The sequence below is a fragment of the Petaurus breviceps genome, unplaced genomic scaffold, assembly GCF_028583685.1.
Source record: "Petaurus breviceps papuanus isolate PSGF00001 unplaced genomic scaffold, PetGlider_PUasm1.0 90897, whole genome shotgun sequence".
Lineage (NCBI taxonomy): Eukaryota > Metazoa > Chordata > Mammalia > Diprotodontia > Petauridae > Petaurus > Petaurus breviceps.
In genome coordinates, this window is record NW_027187374.1 from 6,388,185 (window position 1) to 6,407,470 (window position 19,286).

The window sequence follows — 19,286 nt, forward strand, 5'->3', positions numbered from 1 at the left end:
CAAATAAAATGACTGGAGCAGTCATTCTGCTACAGTTCTCCTATACCCCTAATGCATGCTTGCATTCCTTTGGGTTTTTTGCTATTTTGGGGTTGGAGGCAACTTGCCCAAGGTCATATAGCTAGTAAGTGTCTGAGACTGGATTTGAACTCAAGTTCTCTTGACTTCAGGGCCAGTATTCTATCCACTGTGCCTGGCTTGCATTTCTTAGTAATAGTGACTCCCCTGGAGGCCAGGTATTACATGGCTCCCTCCCCCAGGATTCTCTGGTACCCTTAAGGTGTTTTGGGTTATCTAAGCTCCCTGCCTGGGCTCCGGTCTCCACAGAGGGTGTTCCCCTAATTGTTGGAGGTCCTCCAGTTGCAGTTATCCACTTAACAGAATAGTTTTAAAAAGGAGTATTTACTTCGAAGGTACAATAACAACTTGATATCGATACTTGTACAGGTTCCAATAATAAAGAAGTATTTGTATTTAAACAATCAAGAAAAAAAATTCCTCCACACTAGGGCATAATCCTGGCCCACCCCAACTCCCCAATACCCCCTCATTTCTGGGAAGGGGAAGGGGATTAGGTTCACAGTTTAGCCTAGTTCCTATAGCACAGTCTCAAGTTCCAAGTCCAAAGGCCTCTTGGGCTCAAGTCCCAGGCACTCTGTCTGCAACATTGCTTCTGGAATCCTGGCTCTAAGGTCCCCAGGTCTAGATGATTCTGGGCCCAGTGGGGATTCTGCCTCCTCCTCTTGAAACTGAGAAGGGCAAATGAGACAGAACCAATAGAAACCCAGGTCCATTTCTCAGGATCACAGTGCCTAAAGGGGGTGGTTTACTCTTTCTAGATGCAGAGCAGTCTGGCAGTTATATCTGGCTATGCAACCAATTGAAGGCTAATGGTAGAAAGTTGGATGTCTTCTCTCAGAAGTAGAATATCTCTATGTTAGGTAATCTAGATATATTCCAACACCCAAGTTATACATCTATCTATCTAACTAACAAATATTTGTCAAGTACGATCGTCAAAGCATCATGCAAGATCCCAGAGGGAGTTATAGAATTTAGATAAGACAGGATCTGGGCCTTCATGGAGTTCGTGGTCTAGTAGGTAGATAAGAAACAGAAATTACTATAATGCTGGGCTACATGCATACTCTAGTCCCAGGGTCTAGTAGCAACTAATGTTTTTTCAGAAATTTTTAAATTTTAAGGTCTAAATTCTCTCCCTCCACCCATTGAGAAACAAAAAATACTGTACCAATTATACATATGAAGTCATGTAAATGACATTTCTGCTGTTAGCCATGTTAAAAAAAAGCAATAAAAGTAAAGAAAGGAAAAAATATGCTTCAGTCTGCAGTCTGAATCCATAAGCTTCTATCTGGAAGTGGATAATATTTTTCATCATTAGTCCTTTGGATTTGTGATAGATCATTATATTGATTAATTACTAAATTTTTCACAGTTGATTATCTTTACAATATTGCTGTTACAGTGTACATTTTTCCCCTGGTTCTGCTCACTTTACTTTGCATCAGTTCATATTAGTCTTCCCAGATTTTTCTGACACCATCCCCTTCATCATTTCTTACAGGACAAAAGTATTCCATCCCATTCTTACATCATAACTTGTTCAGTCATCTCCCAATTCATGGGTATCCCTTTAGTTTCCCATTCTTTGTCAACACAAAAAGAGCTGTTACAAATATTTTTGTACATAAAGGGCCTTTTCTTTTTTCTTTGATTTCCATGGGGCATAGCCCTAGTATCACTGAGTCAAAGGGGATGCACAATCTCATAGCCCTCTGGGAATAATTCCAAATTATTCTCCAGAATAGTTGGACCAGTCAACAACTCCACCAGCAGGAGCAGCTATAATTATTAAACATGATAAATGAGAGGTGCCAGTCAAAGGGCTATATAAGGTCTGAGGGAAAGGATTGTTTTCCACAATGGGGATCAGGGAAGGAAGGGTTCATGAAGGACCTACCTTTGGTCATTTATGTTTGGTCTTTGCTTATCCATCAGGGCTACTGTTTGCTTAATTCATAGCTAACAGTGAACACTTCTGGATACTAGCACCTAGAGAGGTGTTTGCCCTCTAACTTACACAGTTCATCAATTCAAGTAGAGTAGGGCTCTTCAGTAGTTCTTTTTATTTGGTATTTGAGCAGTCAAACCAATGGAGGGAAAACTTGTAATGAGACAGTTGAGTTCTAACCCAAACTAGTGCTATGGTCTCAGATTTACTTTGCAGGAATCTCTACCTGATCAGAGGCAGAAACAACAAATACCATCTATCTGTACCTTTCCTTCCTTTTTCCCTTGCCCACCTTTAGCAAGGGAACAAGCCAACTTCTTTCACAACATATGTTCCAGATGGCATCTCCTATAAACCAGAAATGGTAGGTGGCAGCTTTAATGGTAGGTAAACAGTAGATTTCCTTGGCCCAATCTGGCTAGACCATACCCCACTACACATTGAGCCTATGCCCTGGTCATTTCCATAGCAACCCAGGTCTCACCTCTTACAGGATGAGGCACTTCAGCAAACCCTGGTGAAGGTGAAGTAGTGAAGGGCTCCTAAAAAAGAATTGCACTGTGGGAGGGGAGGATCAAGTTTCTCTCCACCCCAATATTGATCAGGTTCATACATTGAACTTGTGAAATGGGGGAAGACCTGGAGTTCCTACTGGGGTCAGCAGCAGCATCCACTGGAGCAGCAGTAATTAATGGCAGTGAGCTGAGAGACACAATGAAGAAAGATAACTTCAGGACTCTCATAATGGCACTGACCCTCAGAGCACAATGGAGATATATGCCTAAGGAGAATTTTGTGAGGACGCTACAAAGGTGAGACTAGGATTTCCAGGGACAAGGACCTGCATCCTTTGGCTGCATGTGCTAAGTTTGAACCTGCTTTCCAAAGGGAACTTCTGTGTACCTGGGGAGTGTGTGCTCCTTGTCTGGGGAGAAGGGATAATGATGCCGATGATGACAGCCAGCATTAACATAGTGCTTTAAGGTCTGCAAAGCACTTTATATAGGGAATCTCATTTGATCTTCACAACACTCAGTGAAGTACCTGCTATTTTTGTCCCCCTTTTATAGATGAGGAAGGTAAGGCTGAGCAAGATGAAGTGACTTGTCACAGCTAATAAGTTTTTGAATCAGAATTTGAAGTCAGATCTTCCTGAGGGTGATTGTATGCTGTATCTGATTAGGAAATACCCTTTCTGAAAGTTAATTAACTTTGGTTGATAATTGATGGGGAGCACAACAGATGGTGGTTCACAAGCTAAGTAGATAAAGTGGCTCTTAGGGGGAAAATTTCCTTCTCAAAACATGTTCAGCTAAACAAGGGCAGGTGGGTGGAACAGTGGATAGAGTGCTGGGCCTGGAGCCAGGAAAACCTGAGGTGAAATCCAGCCTCAGACATTTACTAATTCTATGACCTTGGGCAAGTCATTTAATGCTGTTTGCCTCAGTTCCTCAGTCTGTAAAATGAGCTGGAGAAGGAAATGGTAAACTACTCCAGTATCTTTGCCAAGAAAACCTCAAATGAGGTCACAAAATGTTGGCCAAAAAACACATTCATCATAAAAGAGAGAAGCAAGAGACCCAATATGCAAATTTAAAACAAATCAAAAGTCCTGAAATGAATTTATAATAGAAAGGAGATAAAATTGCAAACAAAAAACCATTAGCAAATAAGATTAGGTTAAGAAAGAATATAAAATAGACAAGTTCTTAATTGATTTGAAAGTAAAATAATAGGAAAACCAAGTCACCAATATAAAATATGAAAAAGGTGAAATCACAAAAGATGAAGAATAAAGAAAATTGTTAGAACCCATTTTGCCCAATTATTTGTCAACAAAGCTGATCACTTAAGTGGCATGGTGTGGAACTGTTGGCCAGGAAGTACTCTACCAAACTACAATGGCATTATTTTATAAGCAAGACAAAATAATAACTAAATTCCTCTGGAGAAAAAAAAGATAAATAATCTCAGGAGAAATAATGAGTAAAAGTAGAAATGAAGGGCACCTATAAGTCTCATATCTTAAATTATACTTTGAAGCAAGAAAAATTAAAACCAAATCCCAAGGGCGCCACTAGGGTAAGGATTTTTGACAAAAACTACTGGAAAAACTTGAAAACAGTTTTTAATTAAGAAAGATGACCAACACCTTGTGTGGTTACCATATATCAAAATAAACTTTAATGGATACATAACCTAATGTAAAATGTCAAATCATAAAAGGAATTAAAGGAAGAAGAAAAGATGTCTTTTCACAGCTATGGCTACAGGGAGAATTCTTGTCTAAACAAGGAAGAGAGATGATCATAAAAGAAAAAATTAGCAATTTTGATCACATAAAATTAAAAAGCACATTGACTACAAAAGATTGATAATGAAACACACTTCCCATCTCTTGTCAGAGAAGTGATGGAGTAGAAATAGAGGACCAAACAGAGGGAAGGAAAGGGTGATATGAAAAAGGAAACAAGTAGAAATATTTTAAAGTATAGCTATAGATACATGTATCCACACATGCACAAATATATGTATTTTTAAAAAACACATGGCAGAAGTTCAGTGTCCTGTACATTTCTCTTCCCTGTTCAAGTCTTGAAATGTTTATTGTTAATAACTGTTGAATTTAAAATTTAAAAGAAAAAAACCTAGAATTGAAGGTGGCACAGAGGTTAATCAATTGACCAAAAAGCATTTTATTAAGCACCTACAACATGTCAGGCATTGTTCTAGGTGTTGGAGATACAAAGACAAAGAATGAAACAGTCTCTTTCATAAAAAACTTATTATTCTAGTAATGGAGGGGAAGGGAACAAGCTTATATTAAGCACTAACTGTGTGCCGAGAACTGTAGGAGGTGCTTTATTGAGATCATCTATTTGATCATCACAACAGCTATGTGAGGTAAGTGCTATCAATCACCCCCATTTTACAGTAGAGGAAACTGAAGCAGGGTCACACAGTAAGTGTCTGAGGCTGGATTTGACAGGCCTTCTGCACTCCAGGAATAGCTCTTGTATTCACTGAGGCAACTAGTTGTACAAGTACATACAAAGCTCATACAAAACAAATATAAAGAGGCACAGCTAGTTTTGGATAGTTACATTCAAGGTAGTTTGGGAAGGAGGTCACTAGCAATTGAGGGGATTAGGAAAGGTTTCATGTAAAAGATCATTCCCTGAACTTCATGAGGGAAGAAAGGAATTTTATGGAATGAAAGTGAGGAGTGTCCTCCATCCAGATGTGGGGGACAGCCAATGCAATGGCATGAAGATGGGAAGTAGAGTGTTGTGTGTAGGAAACAAGGAAAAGCCCAGTTTGACTGAATTATAGAGTATGGGAGAAGGAATAATGGTCAATGAGCCTGGAAAGATAGGTTGGGGGTCAGGCTGGAAGGATTTTTTTTAAACCTAAACAGAGGAGTTTGTAGGACAGGAGACAAATGGACATGTTTCTAGGCAGTAGGAAAGGGAGATAGGAAGAGAATAAAGCTAAGTGAGAATAATGATGATAGGAGTGGTAGTCTGTCAGAGAAAACAGGATGAAATGGGATCACTTGTGTATGTAGATGGAGTTTTCCATGTCAAAGAGAAGGGCCATATCTTCATGTGAGATAGTGCTCAAAGGAAATGAAGGTAGAAGTTATCTGGGTGATGTGAGTTGAGGAGGAGTGAGAAGAGCTCTCAGTGAATGGCCTAATTTTTTTCAGTAAAATATGAGTCAAGGTTCTCAGGTGAGAGGGTAAGAGGGAATACCTGAAGAGGGATGAAAAAGTTCGGAAGAGCAGTTGTATAGAGGGAGATAGTGAGTTAGCAAGATGTAAAAAGATTGTCTTGAAGTAGTGAGGATACAGTTGAGATCACATAATATAAATTTAGACTTGAGTCACCCAGCATAGTTTTATTATTTTCTCCACCTTCATTCAGTAGCACATGTATAGGAATTAAGGCAGTGGTTAGTGAGAATGCTCCAAGGCTGAGGCTTGGCAGGACAATATCAGCTACGTGATTAAGGGGGCAATGGATTCTAGATAAGAGGACAATATAGAGTTGAACTGGTTCATCAAAGCATCAGGATGGAGAAAGGGGAATAAAACTACTGCAGAGAGCACTGATGGGTTGAAGGATTGGAGGTCACATTGTAGATGAAGCACAGGGTTGGTTCTGGATGGCAGAGGGAGAGGTGGAATGACAATAGATTGTAGTCAGATAAGGGAATTTCACGGAATTACATGGAAATGTATTTGTGAGTGATGGCAAGATCAATGGTCTGACCATCTTTGGTGTGGTTGAGGTGGGATAGAGGAATAGGTTATGTAAAATGAGTAATTTGAGAAACTGAGAGATTAGGGTGTTTGAGGCAATATCAATATGTATGTTGAAGTCCCCTAGTATGAAGGCAGCAGTTAAAGAACAAGATTGTGAGCCAGGTACTGAACTCATTGAGAAAGGAAGGGGAGTATCTGCATAAAATAGTTACTAGAATTCTTATTGTGTTGTACACATTGATTAAGTGATCTAGAGAGATTACTGAGTTCTGGTAGTTAAAGAAGTGGAATGGGGAGCAAGGAGAATTTCAACTCTCCCATCTTGACCAGTGTGTCAGGGAATGGGTGAAAGTGTGGGCAGTGCTAAAAAGAGGGGATAGGGAGGAAGCATCATCAAATGGGAGCCAGGTCTCAGTGAGGGCAAAGAATGCAAAGAGTGGTAAAGGAAAAGATTTAAGATGAAAGTAAGTTTGTTGCCCATAAAGTAGGCATTCTCTAGAATACAGTGGGAAGGGTGGACTGAGAAGAATGGGATTAAGTAATTGGGCAGTGGGGTGCAGAGAATGGAGTTTGAATGGGGTACACATTTGGGTTTTTTTTGCCTTTTGGAAGGCAATTGGGGTTAAGTGACTTGCCCAAGGTCACATGGCTAGTGTGTCAAGTGTCTGAGGCCGGATTTGAACTCAGGTCCTCCTGACTCCAGGGCCAGTGCTCTATTCACTGCGCTACCTAGCCACCCCTACCGGGTACACATTTACTGGAATGGAGAGATTATGATCAGGGGAGAATTTGTTAATAAGTAAGAGAACATTTTAGATAGATTTTCAATGTCCTTAGGGCTTTGGCCTCAGAGTAGAGTCCTTTTAAGAGTCTTATGCAGTTTCAGGAAGAGAGCAAGTACTTGGAACAGTATTCCCCTTTCCTTATGGCAGATAAGGCTAAAGACTTGGTTGAATGGTGGCCTTTCCTCTCACCACAGCAAGAAGACTGAAACAATGAAATCTTCTCTTCAGAAAAATATTATGAACTGCTGGTCTCCACTGATGTGGTTTCACAATATTGCTCCTTTCCACTTCTCTTTTTATAGGGGATGGCTCCCCTCTCATGTTTCAACTCTGGATGAGGCTCATCTTCAAGCTTTTTGCCATAGATACACGAATAATCTCTACCTGGTCTCCAGGAAGATATTGGGTGACTGCCAAGAGTAAGGAAACACCACTGAATCCAGGAGGTTCATTGTTCAATCTCTGCTTCTAGAGGGGGCTCATTCAGTTTGAAATATCCAATAGTCAGTTTATAGGGGACTTTCAGAGATAGGTTGTCTGTGATTGAATTGTGTGAGCACCAGGATATGAAACATAATGTTCTAGAAAAATCAACTTCATTAATGATAGAAAAAAGATCTAATAATGGCATCAACACTTCCAGCAGTAGAGGAGAGGCTCAGTAAAACCTCTGAGAAGCAGAGAAACATCTGGCAAAGTGGACTTGATCCAGATATAGGATTCAAGGAACCAGTTAGGGTAGTACTTTTATACAAAATCAGTTTGGACCGTACTTAGATATGAAATTTAAAGAGGAAAATAGTTAATGGAGGTAGGTATTTAAGGGCAGGTTGCCTAATGGTTGAGCACCTAGGGTGTTACTAATGAAGAGTTCTGGCTAGTTTCAAACAGTCATTATTATCTGAATGAAAAAGTTAGAGATAATTCCAATGGCTGGATTCATGGTGACGAGTATGGCCAGAACTGAGAGAGAATTCCTTTGTTTAACCCATCTTTTTTGGATAAAGTCTACAAATTCCTTGTATCCTACAATATACTCCCTGAAAAAGGGACTTTTTTTTTTCACTTTCCAGGGATGGGGCTCAGGAATAGACATGTGTAAAGCAACATAGATAATAAGGGTTTTTGGAGAAGGGACAAAAAGTCACTTAGTACCAAGGACCATATCCAGCTCTCCTAACATAATTGAACATGCTTTTTGACAAGTTTAAGATTTTCCTTCCATTGTCCTGGTGTTACAAAGGCAAGTGAGTGTATACTCTTTGTCATTCTAATATCTATTGTATTAACTCTTGGGCATTTTTATGCAGTTTGGTCTCAGGTGTAATTTTTGATCTGGAATGGCTCCCATTTCATAGTTCTGTATGAACAGATTAGGACAAAGAGATTAGGGTTCCATAACTGAGTGTCATTATCCTCTTCACAAGTCACAGAAAGGTTGTCTGGGCACAGCCCACCTCTCTGTTCTCCGCCCAGCAGCCCATTTCCCTGATCCTGCTACCCAGACTGTCTGCCGCCAACATGCTGCCCACCACCCTGCTCTGCTGCTGCGGCCCCCATCTGCTGTGCCAAGCCCAGGTCCTGGTCACCTGCCGCCCCTCTGGCCTGTGCCCAAGCCAAGGCTGCCCCGATGCAGGCGTATTTCAACAAGGCCAATGTGAAGCAGATGGATGTCTCAACTCAGCGTGGGGCCTATGGGATCTTCGTTGCCCAAGTTCCCACCCTGTGCTGAAGCCTGGCATGGTGACCATGCACCCGAGGATGGCACCACCACCAAGTATTTTGTGAGCAGTGGTTCTGTCACAGTGAATGCCAATTCTTCGATGCAGAAGACACTGTGACTCTGGATATGCTGGACCTGGCAGCTGCCAGATCCAACCTGGAAAAGGCACACTAAGATTTGTGAGGGCGTCAGATGAGGCAACCTGGGCTGAGGTTCAGATCAAGATAGAAGCCAATGAAGCTGTTGTGAAAGTGCTGGAATTGTGAGCGGTGGAGTCAAACTCTTGGAATTGTCCCTCCTCCATGGCAATTACTCTGAGCTGAGGAGACCAGGATGGAAGAGGATGCCTACCCTCCAACCCCCAACTGGCCCTGGAGTCAGGAGGACCTGAATTCAAATCTGGCCTCAGGCACTTAACACTTACTCGCCCTGTGACCTTGGAAAGTCGCTTAACCCCCATTGCCCTCCAAAAAAAAAAAGAAAAGCCAAAAGAAAAACAAAACCCCACAAGGGTTCTGGACTTGAAAAAAAATAGTCCATCCACCAATTGCATCTCTCCACTACCTGTTGCCACTGTCCTGTGGTAGAAGATAAGGCACCAAGCCCTATTCTTTTTCTACCAAGGACTATTTGAGGACTTTTCAGTGGCATTCAAATAGATAGGCAGAAAAAGTCCTTGCAAGTGTGACCACATATGTGTTGACCATATCATTCAAAGAAGAAAGCAAATGACCTCTCTCTTTCCTCAAAAGGCTGCAATATGAGGAGTCGCCTCATTGGAAAATTTTTCCTCTCATTTTTCTGATACTGTGGTTTTTATGCCTTACTGTCCAGGTGTCACTGAGAGCCTCTGTCATCATCAGGGTGTCTCCTGAAGCATGGCCAGCATCTTCCACTATCCTAGCCCCATCCTGATGCGTAGTATAGCCATAAGAGAATAACCTGGTCAGAGGGATGTAAATGGAAAGTCTACCAGGTAGGTATCACAGCAGTGCTTTTTTGACCCAATCCAAGCACAACTGGAGATTTTTAGAATTACAAAAACAGAAAAGCAAGCTATTCAGTAGAAAGGATATCCTAAAGAGGGCTGCTAACTGCAAGAAGAAGGCAGAATTTTGGCATCATTGTGTATAAAAAATAAATACTTCAATTCTATTTTCTCCAATGACAAATTGTAAGGACATCACTATTTCCATAAGTGTCATGAGGAACAGCATTGACCTTTTACTCCCAAGTGTAACAAGGAAACACTAATGAAAGAGGTTTTGCTAACTTCAGTAAATAACCTTTGCTTCAAAAAATATCAAAAGAGCAAAGATACTCCCACAAAGCATCAGATACCAGCACTCCTCAGTCTGAATTTGCTTTACTTCAGTAGTCTGAATATATTATTCAACCCCCCACCTTTTTTTTTTTGATTGTCTAAAAATCAGCAGTGAAACAAAAAATTGAACCCCGGGGGCCTAAAATTTTTTTTTAGTGAACATTTTTGGGCCTTGGATGAACAGTTATGTTACTTAGAAGACGAGAGAGAATACAATCCCTTCAAAAACTCCCTTTCCTCTGTCATCCACAACTCTCTCCTCATTGAGTTGAGTATATGTGTAACTAAGGCCAGGAAAAGTCTTTAATATAGTACAGTGCAACCCCTGACACCTCTTTACCTCAACAAAAATGTGGCACTGGGGACAAAGACAAGATGGTGGAAAAAAGGCAGGGAATCTCCTGAGCTCTCCCAAATTCCCGTCCAAACAATTTTAAATAACACCTCAAAATTAATTCTGGAGTGGCAGAACCCATAAAAGGATGGGGGCAAACACTTTTTCTAGCCCAAGACAACCTTTCAGAAGGTCAGTTAGAAAATTCTGTCACATGGAGGTGAGAGTGGAGTGCAGTTCAGGGCAGGCAATGACCCAGCAAAACAGTAGCAGGCCAGCAAGCCAGCAGCAAGCCTTGGAGGTGAATGAATTGGCAACAGTGGCTCCTGAGGCTCTCAGCCCACGGGTGGTGAAGGGGTCAAAAGATTACTGGGGTCCCTTTGCTGGCACTGGTGCAGGGCTGTAGCACTGCATATATGTGGACCTGGATCAAAGTCCTGGGTCATGGTGCCAGGGCAAGAAGGAGCACCAGCACACCAGTGCTTGCAGCAGCAGGGGAGGAGCGATCCTGGTCACAGTTCCAGGGTACAAAAGAGTACTTGTGGTGTTTCACAGACCAGAGCACAGGCCAGAAGAGTTGTAAACACACCTCTCCTTAGATCATACCACTTGGAAGAACTAAAAACTCACAGGTCCCCAGAAATAGCTCTAAAAACAGCTGCACAAAAAAAACCTGAAGCTTGGGACCACACCCCTTCCAACCCAGGAACAGAATTGAACTTTAACATATAAAATTAAAAGTCAAGAAATAGATTGGAAAAATAAGCAAATGATAAAAAATGAAACTGATCACATAAAGTTACTATGGTGACAGGAAAGATCAAGATACAAACTTGGAAGTGGACAAAAAAAATTAAAACAGCTATATCCAAAGCCTCAAAGGCAAATGCGAATTGCTCTCAGACTCAAAAAGAATTCCTGGAAGAGCTCAAAAAAATATTTTAAAAATCAAACAAGACAGGTAGAAGAAAAACTGGGAAAAGAAATGGGAGCAATGCAAGAACAACATGGAAAAAGAATCAACAGCTTAGTGGAGGCACAAAAAATATGAAAAAAATAACACCTTTAAAATATGGAATAGACCAAATGATAAAAGAGGCACAAAAATCCAATAAAGAGAAGAATTCCTTAAAAAAAGCAGAATTGGTCATATGGAAAAAGATGTACAAAATTCACTGAAGAAAAGAATTTCTTAAAAAGTTAAATTGGCCAAATGGAAAAGGAGGTATAAAAGTTCACTGAAGAAAATAATTCCTTAAAAATTAGAATTGGGCAAGTGGAAGCTAATGACTCCATGAGACATCAAAAACCAAACAAAACAAAAATCAAAGGAATGAAAAAATAAGAAAATGTGAACTATCTCATTGGAAAAAGAACTGACCTGGAAACTAGATCGAGGAGAGATAATTTAAGAATTATTGGACTACCTGAAAGTCATGATCAAAAAAGGAGCCTAGACATCATCTTTCAAGAAATTATCAAGGAAAACTGCCCTGAGATTCTAGAACCAGAGGGTAAGGCAGAAGTTGAAAGAATTCATCAATCACCTCCTGAAAGAGATCCCAAAATGAAAACTCCCAGGTAGCCAAATTCCAGAGTTCAAAGATCAAGGGGAAAATATTGTAAGCAGCCAGAAAGAAACCATTCAAATACTGTAGAACCACAGTTGGGAAGACACAAGATTGTGCAGCTTCTACTTAAAGAATCAGAGGGCCTGGAATATGACATTCTGGAGGGCAATGTAGCTAGGATTACAACTAAGAATTACCTACCCAGCAAAACTGAGGGAGGAAAAATGGATTTTCAGTGAAATAAAGGACTTCCAAGTATTCCTGCTGAAAAGCCCAGAGTTGAATAGAAAATTTTACTTTCAAATATGACACAAGAAAAGCATAAACAGGTAAATAGGAAAGAAAACTCATAAGCCATTTAATAAGGTTAAACTGTTTACATTCCTACATGGGAAGATGACACTTGTAATTCCTAAGAACTTTCTCATTATTAGGGCAGTTGGAAGGAGTATACATAGACTGAGAGTTGAATATGATGGGATGATATCTAAAAAAGTAAAATTAAGGAGTGAGAAAGAGAAATGCACTGGGAGAAGGGGGAAGGCAGAGGTAGAATGGAGCAAATTATCTGCCATAAAAAGGGCTCAAAAGAGCTTTTACAGTAGAAGAGGTAATGGGGTGGTGGAGAGAAGGGCTTGAATCTTACTCTCATCAGAACGGACTCAAAGAAGGAATAGCATACACACTCAGTTGGGTACAGAAATCTATCTTATCCTACAGGAAAGGAGGAACTGAAGGGTATAGGAGAAGGGGGAGGGGTTGATACAAAGAAGGGCAGATTATGGGAGGCATTAGTCAGAAACAAAATACTTTTGAGGTTGGACAAGATGAAAGGAGAAAGAGAGTAGGACAAATGGGGGGGGGGGGAGAGATAGGTTGGAGGGAAGTACACATTTAGTAACCATAACTGTGAAAAAAAATTCACAGCAAGTTTCTGATAAAGGTCTAATTTCTCAAATATATAGAGAACTGAGTCAAACTTATAAAAATAAGAGCTATTCTCCAATTGATAAATAGTCAAAGGACATGAACAGGCAGTTTTCAGATGAAGTAATCACTTATCTATAGTCATATGAAAAAATGCTCTAAATCACTTACAGAGAAATGCAAATTAAAACAACTCTGAGATACCACCCCACACCTATCAGATTGACTAATATGACAGAAAAGGAAAATGACAAATACTGGAGGAGATGTGGGAAAATTGAGATATTAATGCCCTGTTGGTGGAGTTGTGAACTGATCCAACCATTCTGGAAAGCAATTTGTAAATATGCCCAAAGAACTATAAAACTATGCATACCCTTTGACCCAGTAATGCCACTACAAGGTTTGTATCCCAAAGAGATAAAAAACAAAAAGGACTGATATGTACAAAAATATTTATAGCAGCTCTTTTTGTAGTGGCAAAGAATTGGAAATTGAGGGGTTGCCCATCAATTGGCAAATGGCTGAACAAGTTGTGGCATATGATTATGATGGAATACAATTGTGTGATAAGAAATGAGGAGTAATTTGCTCTCAGAAAAACCTGGAAAGACTTACATGAACTGAAGCAAAGTGAAATGAGAAGTAAGAAAACATTGTATGATGATCAACTGTAAATGACAACTATTCTCAGCAATATAAAGATCCAAGACAATTCTGAAAGATTTATGATTAAAAAATACTATCCACCTCTGTAGAAAGAATTGATGGAGTCTGAATGCAGATCAAAGCATATTTTTGAAAACTTTTTCTTTTTTGGTCTGTTTTCTTTCATAACATGACTAATATGGAAATGTTTTGCATGACTGCGCATGTACAACCTATATCAAATTGTCTTGTCATGGAGAGGAAAGGGAAGTTAGGGAGAGAATCTAAAACTCAAAATTTTAACAAACCAATGCTAAAAGTTGTTTTTACACATAATTGGGGGAAAATACTAAATAGAAAAAAATACCAAGTCAGGGAGAAAGGATTCACATGTTTACATATATATACACACACACACATATGTATATATATTACTACCTTTTGATATAGCAAAGAAATGGAAACAAAGTGGGTACCCATCAATTGAGGAATAGCTGAACAATTAAGCTGTGTGAATGTAATGAAATATTATTGTACTCCATAAGGAAAAAGCTAAGTACTCTTCATTTTGGCCAGAAAGTTGTCAGAAATAATTTATTAATAATATTATTAGCATTCCTATTGTAGGGAGATACAAAATTTCACATACTAATTAGAATTCTCCACATCCATATCTTTTTACATTTTATAGTGTTTAAGAAAAAAGAAAAAATTTCTCCAGAAAGTAAAGCAGGGTACAATGTTTATGCTAGGACTTTTGATTTAGCAAATAGAACTATAGAAATGTTAATATTGGAGGTTCACCATTAGAGATGGTCTGGCTTCCTAGAAAACTAAAAGGTACCTCCTCGAGGTTAAATGGGGAAGCTACATGGTGCAGTGGATAAAGTGCTAGGCTGGGAATTAGAAAGACATGAGTTGGAATCTAGCCTCAGACATGTAATAGCTGTGTGACCCTGAGCAAGTCACTTAACCTTGTTTGACTCAGTTTACTCATCTGTAAAGTGAGCTAGAGAAGGAAATGGTAAACCACTCCAGTATGTCTACCAAGAAAACCCTAAATGGGGTCATGAAGAATCAGACACAACTGAAACAACTAAAGAGGTTAGTCACCTTCTTTGGTTTAGTTGAAATCCCAAATTCTTTCTTTACTTTCATTACTTAATCTATCCTCCTCGGAAGTCCACTGAATCAAAATTTCCCATTCAGTCCAAATCATGATGGCTGTTGTATATTGATACTTATGCCAATCTCCCTCCTAGCACCTGGCTCACTCACTGTCTTTTCTTCTCCAACTCCTGCTCTTCTGTTAGGGGACTTCTTGACCTATTTGCAAAATGACCACCTTCTTCTCTTGTATATCTTCTTTTCTCTGTTTTTTTGTGACACTGCTGTTTCCTGGTTCTCTTCCTTTCTGTCATTCTCCACACCCATTCTTCATTGCTGGCTCATCATTCATTTTTTGTTTGTTTTTTTAACAGCATTGTATTATTTCCAATTACATGTAAAGACAGTTTTTCTCAATATTCATTTTTGAAAGATTTTGAGTTGCAAATTTTTCTCCCTTCCTCCCTTAACTCTCCCCCCTCGCCCCCAAGGGTAAGCAATATGATATGGGTTATACATGTGCAATCATATAAATCATTATTTCCACATTAGTCATGTAGTGAAAGAAGAATCAGAACAAAAAAGAAAAACCACATACAAAAAACCAAAAAAGTGAAAGTAGTATGCTTCAATCTGCATTCAGACTCCATCAGTTCTTTCTCTGGAACAGCATTTTCCATCATGAGTCTTTTGGAAATGTCTTTGATCATTGTATTGCTAAGAGGAGCTAAGTCAATCGTAGTTGATCATCCTGCAATATTTCTACTACTGTGTATAATGTTCTCCTGATTCTGTTTACTTCATTCAGCATCAATTCATGTAAGTCCAGTTTTTTTTCTGAAATTCGACTGCTCATTATTTCTTATAGTACAATAGTATTCCATTACATTCATAAACCACAACTTGTTCTGCCATTCCCCAATTGATGAGCATCCCCTCAATTTCCAATTCTTTGCCACCACAAAAAGAGCTGCTATCAATATTTTTGTACATGTAGGTCCTTTTTGCTTTTTTATGATCTCTTTGGGGTATAACCCTAGCAGTGGTATTGTTTCATCATCCATTTTACACTCCCTAATGGTGGGTATTTCCCCAAGGTCCCATCCCAGGCCATTTTTTACTTTTCCTTCAAATTTCTCTCTTGGAAACCTCATCAACTCCCATGGGTTTAACTATTCTTTCTCTCTCTCAAGATGTGCACACACACACGTATATACACACATCCACATATACAAATATACATACATATGTATGTATATGTATATGTCTGTATGTGTACATACACACACACACAAGTAGATAAGAGTATAGCCCCAGTCTCTCCCCTTAGCATCGTCATGTGTTGCCAGTTGCCTGTTAAGACCTTTCAAACTAGATGTCCCAGAAATATTTCAAACTCAACATGTCCAAAACAGAACTCATCATTCCCCCAAGTCCTCTTGTCTCCCAAACTTTACTATTTCTTTCAAAGGCAACACTATCCTTCCAATCTTCTTAGATTATAACCTCAATATTCTGAACTCTCTCAGTTGCTGCATATAATTATTTTCGTTTTGCTTAATTTTTTTTATGAGAAAGATGTATTAATAAAACATTAAAAAAAAAACTTTACCAGGAAATCCAGGAAAAGAGGTTAGTTAAGGATTCTTCTATTCTTCCCAAACCTAAATAATTTCTTTAAGCCATTCCCCAGTTTACCTGAACCACTCAAGTGACTACCTTATGGGAATCAATACCTGTACTAAGTCCTTAAGGCAACTGCTATGGTGGTTATTCTAGGTGGGACCAAATGGAAACCCTTGGAGTTGCTCCCAAGCTATCCGGTGTAGTTAATAAACAACACTGGGTCTCTGGAGGGGTTTAAGCTATTTCCTCCTTAATGATGAAGATGAAATAGCCAAGAACGTTTCTATACTAACTTCCTTCTAGCAACACTTTGTGGTGAGGTAAGTGAATGGCAGCTTACTATCAACTACATGGAGCTGAACAAAGTGATTGGACCATTTGTTGTGCCTTTTCTTGACCTTCCCAAAGTGGTGTGCTAGGAGGTCCAGGCTCCTGGTAAGTGGTAGGGGGTTCTCAAACCTTGCTTATGTATTTTACCCCATTCTGGTGGCTGAGACTAGTCAGGGTAAGTTTGCTTTCACTTGGGAAAGAGTCTAATGTATGTTCACTGTCCTTTCCCAGGGTTGAGCTCTCTAGTATGCCATACATGGTAGGATGGGCAGAGACCTGAATTCTTTGATGGTACTGATTTCTACTACTAGATTGATGACTATCTATCTTTCCCATTCCTAAAATGCACTTGCTTCTCACCTCCACCTTTCAGAATCTATACGTTCCACACTTGGTCAAGTTAATCAATAAACATTTATTAACTGCATACTATGTGCCAGACACTGTGCTAAGCATTGGAAATATAAAAAGAGGCAAAAGACAGTCCTTGCCCTCAAGGAACTTAAATTCCTTCAAAGTTCAGCTCTGGTGCCCTATAAAAGGGCCTACATGAAGCCTTCCTGACATGAGAGGAGCTGGCAGCCTCCATCATGTCCCTATGCCCAGCTTGCTACTCTTTTCTGGGGACTTTGGGGGCACTCTTTCTTGGTTGAGCTGAGCAATCTCTCCCAGCAGGAGAGCCCCATCATTCTGTACTGTCTGGTCTGTGTTCTGTATAAATATCTTCTCTGATTTGTTTAGCTATGATTGGGACAAATGAGCTTCTTTGCTATTCACGATATGTGTTTATTGTGGAACTGGTATTTGGTGAGAAAAGGGGTCAAGCCTTGGTTCCCCTTCCCCCAAATAACAAAGTGATCAAAAACCAGCTTAAATGCGACCATCCCCATGATGAACAATATTTAAGGTATCAGGTAGACAGAATTCTAGTCTGGTACCCTTCTCCTCCTGAGGAGAGCACAGTGATGGCCTCTGGTCCCAACCTCCTCACTTCCCCTCCTGGCAGGAATGAAAATCACCCTTGGAGATGGGTAGGAAGAGAAGAGGCTAGATATGTCTGTTCTGCTTCCCTTCCAGCCACACACATAGGTCTTGTTGTCTTTGGGAGGCTCACCACTCTCATTTTACTACAGTAATAATGGTGATGATAACAGCTTACATGTATATAAAACCTAACATAAGCCAGGTGCTGGATTAAATGCTTTACAATTATTATCTCATCTGACTCTCACAACAACCCTGGGTGGTAGATGCTATTGTTACCCCTATTTTGCAGGTGTGGAAGCTAAGGCAAACAAAGGTTCTGACTTGGCCAGGGTCACACAGCTAGTAAGTGTCTGAGACCAGATCTGAATTCAGGTCTTGCTGAGTTTCAATACTAATCTTTTAATAGTAGTAGACAAAATTAAGTATTTTTACAAAACTATTGTACCTTCATGATATCTTTATCTCATCCTAGAAGTCTCTGAAGCTGTATGACGTTGACTGATCTAACATCACAATGCAGATCTTTGATTCGTTCTCCCTTTCATTTTTTAAGTACTCTGTCCCAAAGATGTAGTATTAATGCAAAATCCTACAATATGAAGTAATTTCTAAAATTTTCTATGGAGATTTCCACAACAACATGTAAGACCTGACATGTGTCAGACATTTGGTTAAGGAGGAGTGGGGGGGGGGGGAGAGGGGTGTTTCTTTATAAGGTAACAGTCCTCTCTAAATGGCTATTTGAAAATAACCTGAGCAGGGGTTCTTAACCTGGGGAATGTGAACTTTAAAATTTTGATATAATTGGCTTCCTTTGCAACCCTGTGCATTACATTAATTTAAAAGCATTATCCTGAAAAAGGACTCATCTACCAAAGGTTTCCCCGACCAAAAAAAAAAAAAGGTTAAGAAGAACCTTGTATTAGATCTGCTTAGAGCAGTGTGGGGGTCAAATGGCTTACCCAGGGTTACAAGTTACCCAGTGTCAGAAGCTGGATCTGACCCAGGTCTTCCTATCTCCCTGTGACCTCTCTTGTTATGCCAAATACTTGAATCAAATCAGACTACTTCCTATTCCCTGAAGATCCCCCATTTTTCCTACCTCTGTATTCATGCTGTTTCCTTTACCTAGAAAGCTCTTCCCTCTCAGCTGCACCTATCTAATTTGTCCATCTTCCAAATTTTAGAAGCCCAGCTTCAATGTTCTCTTCTCCATGAAGTCTTCCCTGATCCATTCAGGCGGAAGTAATTTCTCCCTCTTATAAAGTGACTAACCATTGTGAACTGCTACTGTTGTCCTTTTACATTTGACCCTTGTGTTTTAAAATATATGTATGTGTGTGTATGTTTACATATGTATGTATATACACACATATATTTTATTTCCTACTAGACTGTTAAGCTCCCTAATGGCAGGGTCTGTATTATACATATTCATATCTCCAACAGAGCTTAGTATGTGGTAGGCATCAATAAATTATTTGTCGAATGAATAAACCTTTTAAAAATAATCTACTAAATAGGTGAGAATGCTAAATAAAAAAATACAGAACTAGAAAAATGTAGTTATAAAAGACCTTTTAAGCTTTGCTTAGAAAAAAGACAAAATGTGAATTTAAAGA

General features: G+C 39.6%; 1 pseudogene; it reads left to right on the plus strand.

Annotated features, from left to right (window-relative positions):
- Window positions 1–8,608: 8,608 nt before the first annotated feature.
- LOC138151296 (ATP synthase subunit delta, mitochondrial pseudogene) lies at window positions 8,609–9,076 on the plus strand (annotated as a pseudogene).
- Window positions 9,077–19,286: the final 10,210 nt, after the last annotated feature.